Source organism: Monopterus albus, unplaced genomic scaffold (genome assembly GCF_001952655.1).
Source record: "Monopterus albus unplaced genomic scaffold, M_albus_1.0 scaffold415.1, whole genome shotgun sequence".
Taxonomy (NCBI): domain Eukaryota; kingdom Metazoa; phylum Chordata; class Actinopteri; order Synbranchiformes; family Synbranchidae; genus Monopterus; species Monopterus albus.
Window position 1 is genome coordinate 157,254 of NW_018128295.1, and position 9,663 is coordinate 166,916.

Genomic DNA, 9,663 nt, shown 5'->3' on the forward strand with positions numbered 1-9,663 from the left:
CAAAAAAGCTCAGAACATTGTTAAGAACACTTCACACCCAGAACGTTCACTCTTTGAACTGCTGCCATCAGGAAGATGGTTCAGAGTGATCAAATCAAGGGCCACTTCTTCTTCTTCCGGCTGTTCCTGTTAGGGGTCGCCATAGCGAATCATCTGTTTCCACTTAACTCTATCGTCGGCATCCTCTACTCTTACCCCAATTAACTTCATGTCCTCTTTTAGCACATCCATATATCTCCTCTTTGGCCTTCCTCTTGACCTCTTGCCTGGCAGCTCCATCTCCTTCTACCAATATAACCACTATCCCTCCTCTGCGCATGTCCAAACCATCTCAGTCTGGCCTCTCTGACCTTGTCCCCAAAACAGCCGACCTGAGCTGTCCCTCTGATGTGCTCATTCCTAATCCTGTCCATCCTGGTCACTCCTAAAGAGAACCTCAACATCCTCATCTCTGCTACCAACGTGCCCGTTGAAGTCTATCACCACTCACTCCCCTCTGGGAATACTCTCCATCACCTCATCTAACTCACTCCAGAATCTCTCCTTCTCTTCTAACTCACACCCTACTTGTGGAGCATAACCACTGACTACATTCAACATTACCCCTTCAATTTCCAACTTCAGACTGATCACCCTGTCTGACACTCTTTTCACCTCTAAAATATTCCTCACGAGCTCCTCCTTCAGGATCACTCCTACCCCATTCCTCTTCCTATCCACACCATAATAAAACAGTTTGTATCCCCCTCCAATGCTACACGCTTTGTTACCCTTCCACCTGGTCTTCTGCACACACAGTATATCTACCTTCCTTCTCTCCATCATGTCCGCCAGCTCTCTACCTGTCCCTGTCATTGTGCCAATGTTAAGAGGCCCTATTCTCAGACCTATACTCCTGCCTTTCCTCTTCTCTGCCTACAACTCCTCCTACCTCCTCTCCTTCTTCGACCAACAGTTGTCCTATTTCTGCCAGCACCCTGTGGTCAACAGCATTGGTGGCGGTCCTTCAGGCCTCGACCGATCCGGTATGGAATTCACACTGACGATTCGCATGTTTAAATTTGGCATGTTTTTACGCCAGATGCCCTTCCTGACGCAACCCTTTCTATTTATCCGGGCTTGGGACCGGCACAGAAGTCGCTGGGTTGCAACCCCTGTGGCTAGATTTAGGGCCACTAGATTCAGGAATAGTTTTTACCCAAAAGCAGTTACCACACTCAATGCTGCTAAAATATAATATGCCTGTGTGTGTGAGGGGCGGGGGTTGGGGTGTGAGAGGTCTATTTTATTTTTCTAGTGGTTACGTTTTTTTTGTATCTTATTTCATATGTTATGTTTTTTTTTCTGTTGCTGTACCGACTGGAGGTCACTCTAAAATTTCATTGTACTGTTACAATGACAATAAAGGATTATCTGTCTACCTACCATCCAAATGGACACTAAAAGCAAACATCAATTGTGTGTCCTCACCATAATGTCTACAGATCCACAGCTTGGTGGTTTAGCTTGTCTGTCTTCATGGCGTGTGTGTGTGACTCTTACTTCAGACTGTAGATGGTGATGGCTCCTTTCTTGGTGGAAAAAAAAGACTGGCCTCATTTGGTGAAGGAAGAAATGTCACCCAGTGCAGTGGTGTTACTACACAGCAATGAAGCTCTGTGGCTGAATAAGCTAAACCAGGTTCTGGATTCAGAGACACTGCAGTGAGTACACCAAATTCACTGGTTCAGTCTGTATGCAGGATTTGTGGAAAATAAAACAGAAAATCAACATTTATCCTTTAAGAATGCTTTGCTCAGCACAAAGTCTGGAAACTGCTGTGATTGTCTAGAATTAACAAAACCCACCTATCAGCATAAAGCTCACCTGTTGTATCTTTTTTTTTTTTTTTGGTTTTGTTTTTTTTATTTTAGATGGGGTATTGGACAACAGTATCTACCTGGTTGTCTGGCAATGGCTTCAAATGTTAGTGTTCCGCCCAAGATTAGTGTCCCCGTATGACAAGGTGGGTTAGGGTTACGGCAGACTGTCTTCTTGCCAGAGAAGGGTCTGTGGACTGCAAGACAGGGGCTGAGTGTGTTGGGGTGTAACATGATGCATCCATCCAGTAACACCCTCCCCCTACAAGCTACACCCTCACAAGTTGAACCTACTATAACATGTGCCTACTTGAATACGAGGCATCACGTTACACCCCTACACACTCTGTCCCTGTTTTGCAGTCCGCCGACAGACCATTCCTGGACAACAGACTGACACAACACCTTTACAACTGATCTATTTTGGTGAAATCTGAACAATCGAATTGAATTTTAACAATCATGTTGTACAAACTAATTTACATAATCTGAGATGCACTTCAAGTTAAATGAAATGTAACGTGTTAATTAGTGCAGTTTAGAAGGGGGGCTGGTAACCGCATTTTGCTGCCTTTGGACAAAGCCAGCAGGCTGTTTCCCCATTTCCAGGGGGAACGCTAACCTGGTTGAAGCTTTGAGCTTGTATCACTATCACAGGACTGACACTTGGCAACAGACGCCCACACACTACGGGCAATTTAGAGTCACCAGTCAACCTAAGCTGCATGTCTTTGGATTGTGGGAGGAAGCCAGAATACCCAGAGAGGACCCACACAGGCACAGGGAGAACATGCAAACTCCTCATAGAAAGGCTCTGGGTCACCCAGGGCTTGAACCCAGAACCTTCTTCCTGTGAGGTGACGGCGCTAATCACTACACCACTATACATGTAGCATGTATGTGTGACATAATAGGAATTTGCACTTGTGTGGTGGTTGTGTATATTGTTCAGTAATTGGACGTGTGTGTGGTCAAGGAGTCATTGGGTAAGGAGCCACGGGTGCTAAGTGTGTGTGCAACAGACGGAGCTCCGGAGAGACGCTGCTGGAGAATGCAGAGTAAATCCAGGGGTTGGTGCAGGAGTTCAGGCTGGCCAGCAGCATCAGCAGGGTGAACACCACCTTACACACACATACAGGGAGGAGGTCTATCAATGACAGGGGTGAGTATAGTGTCATCAGTGTAAAACCTGCATGAAGGGTGAAGCTAGTAACTGCTGTCGAGGTGCCTTCAAGGTGTTCCCTGCCAAAAGTGATCAGAATTTGTATTACTCAACTAGAAGACATTTGGTGTCCCTGGGAGAAAATATTAAATTCTGATTAAAAATATGAAAATTAAGAACTGAAGTGACTTCACAGACTGATGGAATTGCACTACATTTACATCTGTATAATGAGAGCACCCCACATGTGTTTAAATAGTCAAGGCCATTGTTGGATTGTTTATTGAGCACCATTTGAAATCAAACAGTAACTAACACTAACTAGAAAAGGACATGAATGCTGACAGCTGAAGAACTGGCCTAGCAATTCTAAAAGTGGCTGAAATTTATTGCTGAATCAGATGAAGACTGAGATGCAAAGCTGAAGAATCCTGGAATGTGGAAAAAAAGATGAAGTTGGGAGCTTAACTGTGGGATTAACTGACTCCACTGCCCTCTCTGCAGAGCATTTATTAGCTACCTCCATCCTCAAGGACCCCACCCACCCCCAGCATGGACTGTTTATACCCCTACCCACCGGTTGGAGGCTCAGCAGTGTGAAATGTAGGACTTCTAGACTGAAAAACTCTTTCTTTCCCTCTGCCATCAGACCCCTAAACAGCTGACTCAGGATCTACCTCATATAATTCCATCTGTACCGTTTACATACTTGTTTTGCACATGCACAATTGCACACTCACTGCTGAGTATTTGCACTCCAAGGCTCCCACATAGCATATATTATCTCTGTATTATATTGTGTTCTTGTTGTATTTTTATTTGCTTCCTTCACTTGCTGCTTTAAAGTGCCTTAGATTTGTGTTATTACTTTGTTTCACTTGTATTTTGTGGCATTCATGTAGACGGCAAAGTAAGAATGTCATTGTACAGGTAAACACGTTTCCTAACTGCATATGACAAATAAACACTTTGACCTTTGACCTTTGACCATGACCTAGTAACTTCCTGCAACTGGAAAAACTTTTATTTTGAAATTTTGATGTTTTAGCCCTTTAATATAATCTCACTTTTCAATCTGTGGCTTTTACTGTGGAAATAAAGCTTGATTTGGAGTGTCCCTGTAACTTTGTGGCAGTAACTGCAGACTTTTATTTTGGTAATCAGCCATAATACAGCCTCTGGTAATTTCTTACAGCTAATGAGAGGGGCCTTCATGTGAGCTTAAGTTACAATCTTGGCTTTTTAATTTGAAAAGCTGACATATTTCAGAGAAACACATAATTTCCTGTAATCCAATGTATTTCATGGCATTAGATCACTTCCTGGAACTAAGTGCAGGCATTTATTATGAAAATCGACTACACTGCAGTGTCTGGTAACTTCATACAACTACTAAGAGTCTTTAAATTTGAATTGATCATGTTACAGAGCACTTGTGTTACTGTGTGACTGTTTCCATGTGAATTTTAGTGTTTGTGTTTTAAGTAATTAGTTTGCCACAGGTAGTGTGAAAGTTAGCCAATGTGATGCTAGTTTGAATTTTTTTTTTTTTTTTTTTTTTTTTTTTTTTTTTTTTTTTTTTTTTTTGTATTATATTTTTTGAGCTCACCTAATTTTATGTAGGTAAAATCTTTATCTGTAACAAAAGTACTTAATATAGCTGTTAGATAAATGCACTGGAGTAAAAAGTACAGTATTGTCCTTCCAAATGTAATGTGAGGTGGTTTGGGGTCCCTTGTGGCCCACAGCTGGACACTGAAGAACGGGGTCCAGCAGAGACAGTAGACGAGCACGATGACCAGTGTCATCTTCACTGTCTTTGACATGGCTGCTAATACTTCTCCACCAGGGGGGCAGGGGACAGCAGAGGACACTGCAGGGTCAGTCAGCCCCTCAGGCTGCAGTTCAACTGGCAGTGATCACAGAAACACACAGGACCTTAAAGGACCATTATGGTGTTTCTGAACATTGTAGCCTTTTTGTATCAAACCCCACATACTGTAATTTACATTACTACTTACCACCTTCCAGGACATAACATAGTTTTTGTTTTTGACAATTTCCTGTCTTCCATACAAGCGGTTTACCTGCTGTAAATATAAATGTGCCAGTGTTAGCCAGAGGCTAATTTTCAACCTTGTTTGAGATGTGCAGTCTGTCACAGTTAAAAGGTAAGAGTGGCAATTTTCTCTATTAACAGTATTTTCAACAATCCCCATACAGAGACTAATACCAACAATGATTTGCCTCTATTCACTGTTAATGTCTGTCAGTCCTGGATTAGTGTCATGTTAGGAAAGAAAGCTGACACAAAGGTTGGGCACACATTTAATGAGCAACATCCATCCATCCATTTTCCTCCACTTATCCGGGACCGGGTCGCGGGGGCAGCAGTCTAAGCAAAGATGCCCAGACTTCCCTCTCTCCAGACACTTCCTCCAGCTCCTCCGGGGTATGCCGAGGCGTTCCCAGGCCAGCCAAGAGACATAGTCCCTCCAGCGTGTCCTCCAGCAACATTCATGAAAAGGGAAACACAAAGGAGAGGGACAGCTAACACGATACAGCAGATGCTCTGGGAAACGTAGAGAAGGGCTCAGTCTCCTGTGAACAGTCTTGCAGTACTGTAGTAGACTTTACACCAGGGTGCAGCTAATGAGGGTTTAGGTGCAGGTGATAACAGGTGCAGGGGATTGTCTATAATTGCAGATGATCAGTAAACCGGCAACACTGATTGCTGAGGAGGTGACAAGAAGAGTGTGACAATTAGCTTGTTCAATTGTGCCACAGACCTCCATTGTTGTTCAAAAACCATTGAAAACACCTCAGCGAAACACACCATTGCACTGGGTGACATTTAAAAAAAATATCCACCGGTCTCATGCATGGGCCCTTGACTCTTGCTTATTTTAGATGCTGTAAAATGTTATGGACATTTGGATCCTTTAGGGCAACATTTAAAAAAATATTAGGGTCTGATTTTTCATCATATCCATTAATGTCATATTGTCCTTGGCTGAAAATGTGTGAAACTTATTGTCTACAGTGCATTATGTTTCAGAAGTTGCTGAGTGTAAAGTGTACACGTGTTGTAGTACACCACGGTCTACGTGACCAGATGATAGCATTAGATGAAAAGTTAAAGGATGACCAAAATCTATAGTTCATCCTGAGGTGAACATAAATGTATCAGATTTATAGCTGTTGAGACATTTCATAACAAATATCAACCTCATGGTAGCGTTAAAGTCAGTAGCTGTCATGCTTTGGGTATCATGAATGTTTATGCAAAATTTCAAGGCTGGGGAGATATTTCAGTCTGGACCAAAGTGTTGAGGAGGCCAACAGTGCATGCATGGCTGAAACTCCTTTATACAGTAAGAGATCTAAAAGTGTTCTAAGTACTGGGTTTCTAAGTGCTACACTGCTTGCTTTTGCCCTTCAACCCTGAAAAGGATCTTCAAGATGATCAGGAGCTATACTGAAAGAAAAAATCCCTGAGGAGAAATGGGGAAATCATAGCATCTTCCAGGGTAACATAAAGGCCTGTAGCCTGTGTAATTCTTGCTAGGCTGAACAGCAACATAGATGTGAATATCACAGTGTGAAGTGATGCTGCTGGATCTGGACGAACCCATGGGCAGGCGCTGATCGGTCAATCTAAAGCTGATGTCACTCCCAGGGTTGTTGAACATGTGTGCAGAGTCAGGGACCCCTCTGCTGCATTCTCCTCCACACCCTCTTCCTCCTCTCTGGCTGTCTCCTCTGGATGGAGGGAGGAATGTAGGGGACAGGCAGAGCTCTGACTTCAGGTACAGATTGTTATGGAACTCCTTAAAGATTCACACCTGAAAGTAAGGAGAGGTCCAGATTGTTCATTTGCTGTTCAGAAGCACTCTTCTGTGCCACATCTATGAAAAAAACTGAATGGTCTGTCCCTCTCTACCTGGCAGACAGTGATGATAAGGACAGGGAGGATGAAGACAGCCAGGGTCATCCAGGTCATGTACACTTTGAGGCCCCAGGACTCAGCAAAATTGCCCCAACATTCATACACTCCCAGAGCCGCTTCTGAACGGGGGACAATAAAAACCTGCAGGGAAAAGAAGTGTGTGGGGTGACAGCAAAGAAATGTATCTTTTCTGTATTTCTTTCCATAAAGAGTTTAAAAGTTGCAGCATCTTCATTAGTGGCTTATAAATGGTCTACTAATGTGCTACAGATCAGTTACAATAAATACCATGCAAACAACTGCTACGTTGCCAGGTTGCTGGCTGGCAAATCATTCATAGTGACGTCATTAAGAAAAGTAAGAAACAATCTTATAATAATATCAAGCCTTCTGTTGTAAATGTTAAAAGTTGTTAACAATAAGAGAGACATGTTTGTTACTTTCCAACAAGCCTACAGCAAAGGTCAGTATGTCATGTGTAAATGCTAGTATGTTAACGATGTTGGGAATACAGATGGGAGTTCAGGCCAGACACTTGGCAGCACTTTCCCTGCTGTGGTCCTCCTCCAGCCGAACTATCCAAAGAGACTTTCACACTACCTGTGGCAGTCTGAGCAGCAGTGACAGCCCCCAGGCCAGCACAATGAAGGTGTTCCAGCACTGCCTGGCTCCTCTGTGGTGTGCCTGCAGGGGGCAGCAGATAGCATAGTGGCACACCACGATCATATAGGAAGAAGAAAACATCCCAAGGACTTGCAGGTATTTCACTAGAGGACACACACAGTTGGGGCCAGGAAAGCGGCCCTTGGCATCCCAAACCAGCTGGGGTAACAACTCAGAAGAAGGAGGAGATAAAACACACTCATGTCTTTATTGAACACACCACTGAACATACAAAGTGATGGTGGAAAAAGTAAATATGGCAATACCGGGCATCTTATGTCACTAAACATCAGCTGGAGGTGTTAACAAGCCTGGAGTCCATTCAATGAAACAAGGATGGGGGTATGGTTTAGAGCTACCTTGACTTATAAAACACTCAAGCACACAACAGGTTCTTGGGAAGGGCCTGGCCTCTGGGGAATCATGGGACCAAACTACCTGTAGGTATAGCTCTACATCAAGCAGTGTCAGACCATCAGCATTATCAGTTTAATAATGTCATATGGTCATTTACCCATCACTCTACAGTACTTATATTACTTACTTTACTTTTACTTTTGATACATGAAGTGGATTTTGCTGATAATATGTAGGACCTTTTAATTAAGTAACGTTTTGAATGCAGGGTTTTTACTTGTAATGGAATATACTTAAATTGTTATATTGGTACTTAAGAAATCAATCAGAGTACTTCTTCCACCAAAGCTGCTGACACAAAATCATTTATCCATAATAGCCCAGAACACAAGTCTTTAGACTCATTAGTCTTGTTCTGAAAAATAGCTTTTGACCTTAATTCTGCCACTAAACAAAAAACTGGAAACAGTTTTACAGTAAGTGAAGGAGAAGACAAAACGCATATATTTTAAAGGTTTTGTTTGCCTGCAAAATGACAAAAATGGTAAGATGACCTATTTGTATAACTAACATTTCTTCTGAAAATAATTATGCAATTTGTTATCTGTTAACCATTAATAGCACCTTAATTTCAGTCCGCAGGTGGGAAATGATGGCTTTCATAGTTGTTACATGTTAAAAACACAATGTTGTTTGGCGCCCATGTGCTAAATCCACCTCAGCCCATACACGGTCGGTCAGTTTCCTCGGGTCTCTTACTGACTCAATTGCTCAGCCAAGTTTGTTGGCATCGTTTGGGTATGTAAATCCAATTACAACACTGGACACCGGCTGTTTAGTACTCATTTTTCTTTTCACCAACCAACAAGCTAAATCCGTACTCTGCACACCTTTCAGATTATTGTTTCCTTTTCTCGTCTGTTAGAAGTGGTCCTTTCTCAACAGATGAATCCATACACTGCTCACTCCCAAACCTCCACCTGTGACCTCACCAACCTTATTAAAATTAGCAGACACTTCTAATTTTCCATTTCAGCAGAAAACTGAGGAAACCAGCAGCTGACTTACTCACCCCATCCTCATCTTCAGCGTCCCATGAAGCCTGTGTAGGAGTCAGGACAACCTGATCTGCTGTTGCACACACAAGCTGCATCCATGCTGTGTGTTTGTGTGTGTGTGTGCCTTTGTATTACTTGCATCATGAGGACCGAAACCTGTTAACACACTCACACTGTGGTGACCTGGCCATCCTTGTGGGGAGCAGAAGCTAGTACCCACAAGAGAAGTCACTGAATTTTAGGGTTGCAACATGGTTATGGTTAGGATACGTCTACAGGAAATGAATGCAAGTCAATTTAAAGTCCCCATAAGGAATGAAAACACTGTGTTTTGGGGGGGAAGTGACCTCTGCTAGCTCATGCTGCTGACTCCAGCCTCCACTCTCTTCTCCCTCCTTGTGGCCACATCCCTCCCTCTTCTCATCTCCTGAACCTATGAAAAGTGGGAGACAAAGACAGAGGGGGGCACTCAAGTGGAAAGTGGGTGTGTTGATAAAAGAATGTGATGCCTAGGTTGCGCCAGTGGGTTAATGTAATTTCTTGCTGGTTGTTTAGATACTGAGCATGAAGCTGTTGGTGCCACTTTGATCCCCATTCAGTACAGAACAGAGGAAC

At 43.1% G+C, this 9,663-nt stretch overlaps 1 pseudogene; it reads right to left on the reverse strand.

The window, feature by feature from the left end:
• Window positions 1-2,801: 2,801 nt before the first annotated feature.
• Window positions 2,802-9,143, reverse strand: LOC109951869 (vasopressin V2 receptor-like; annotated as a pseudogene).
• Window positions 9,144-9,663: the final 520 nt, after the last annotated feature.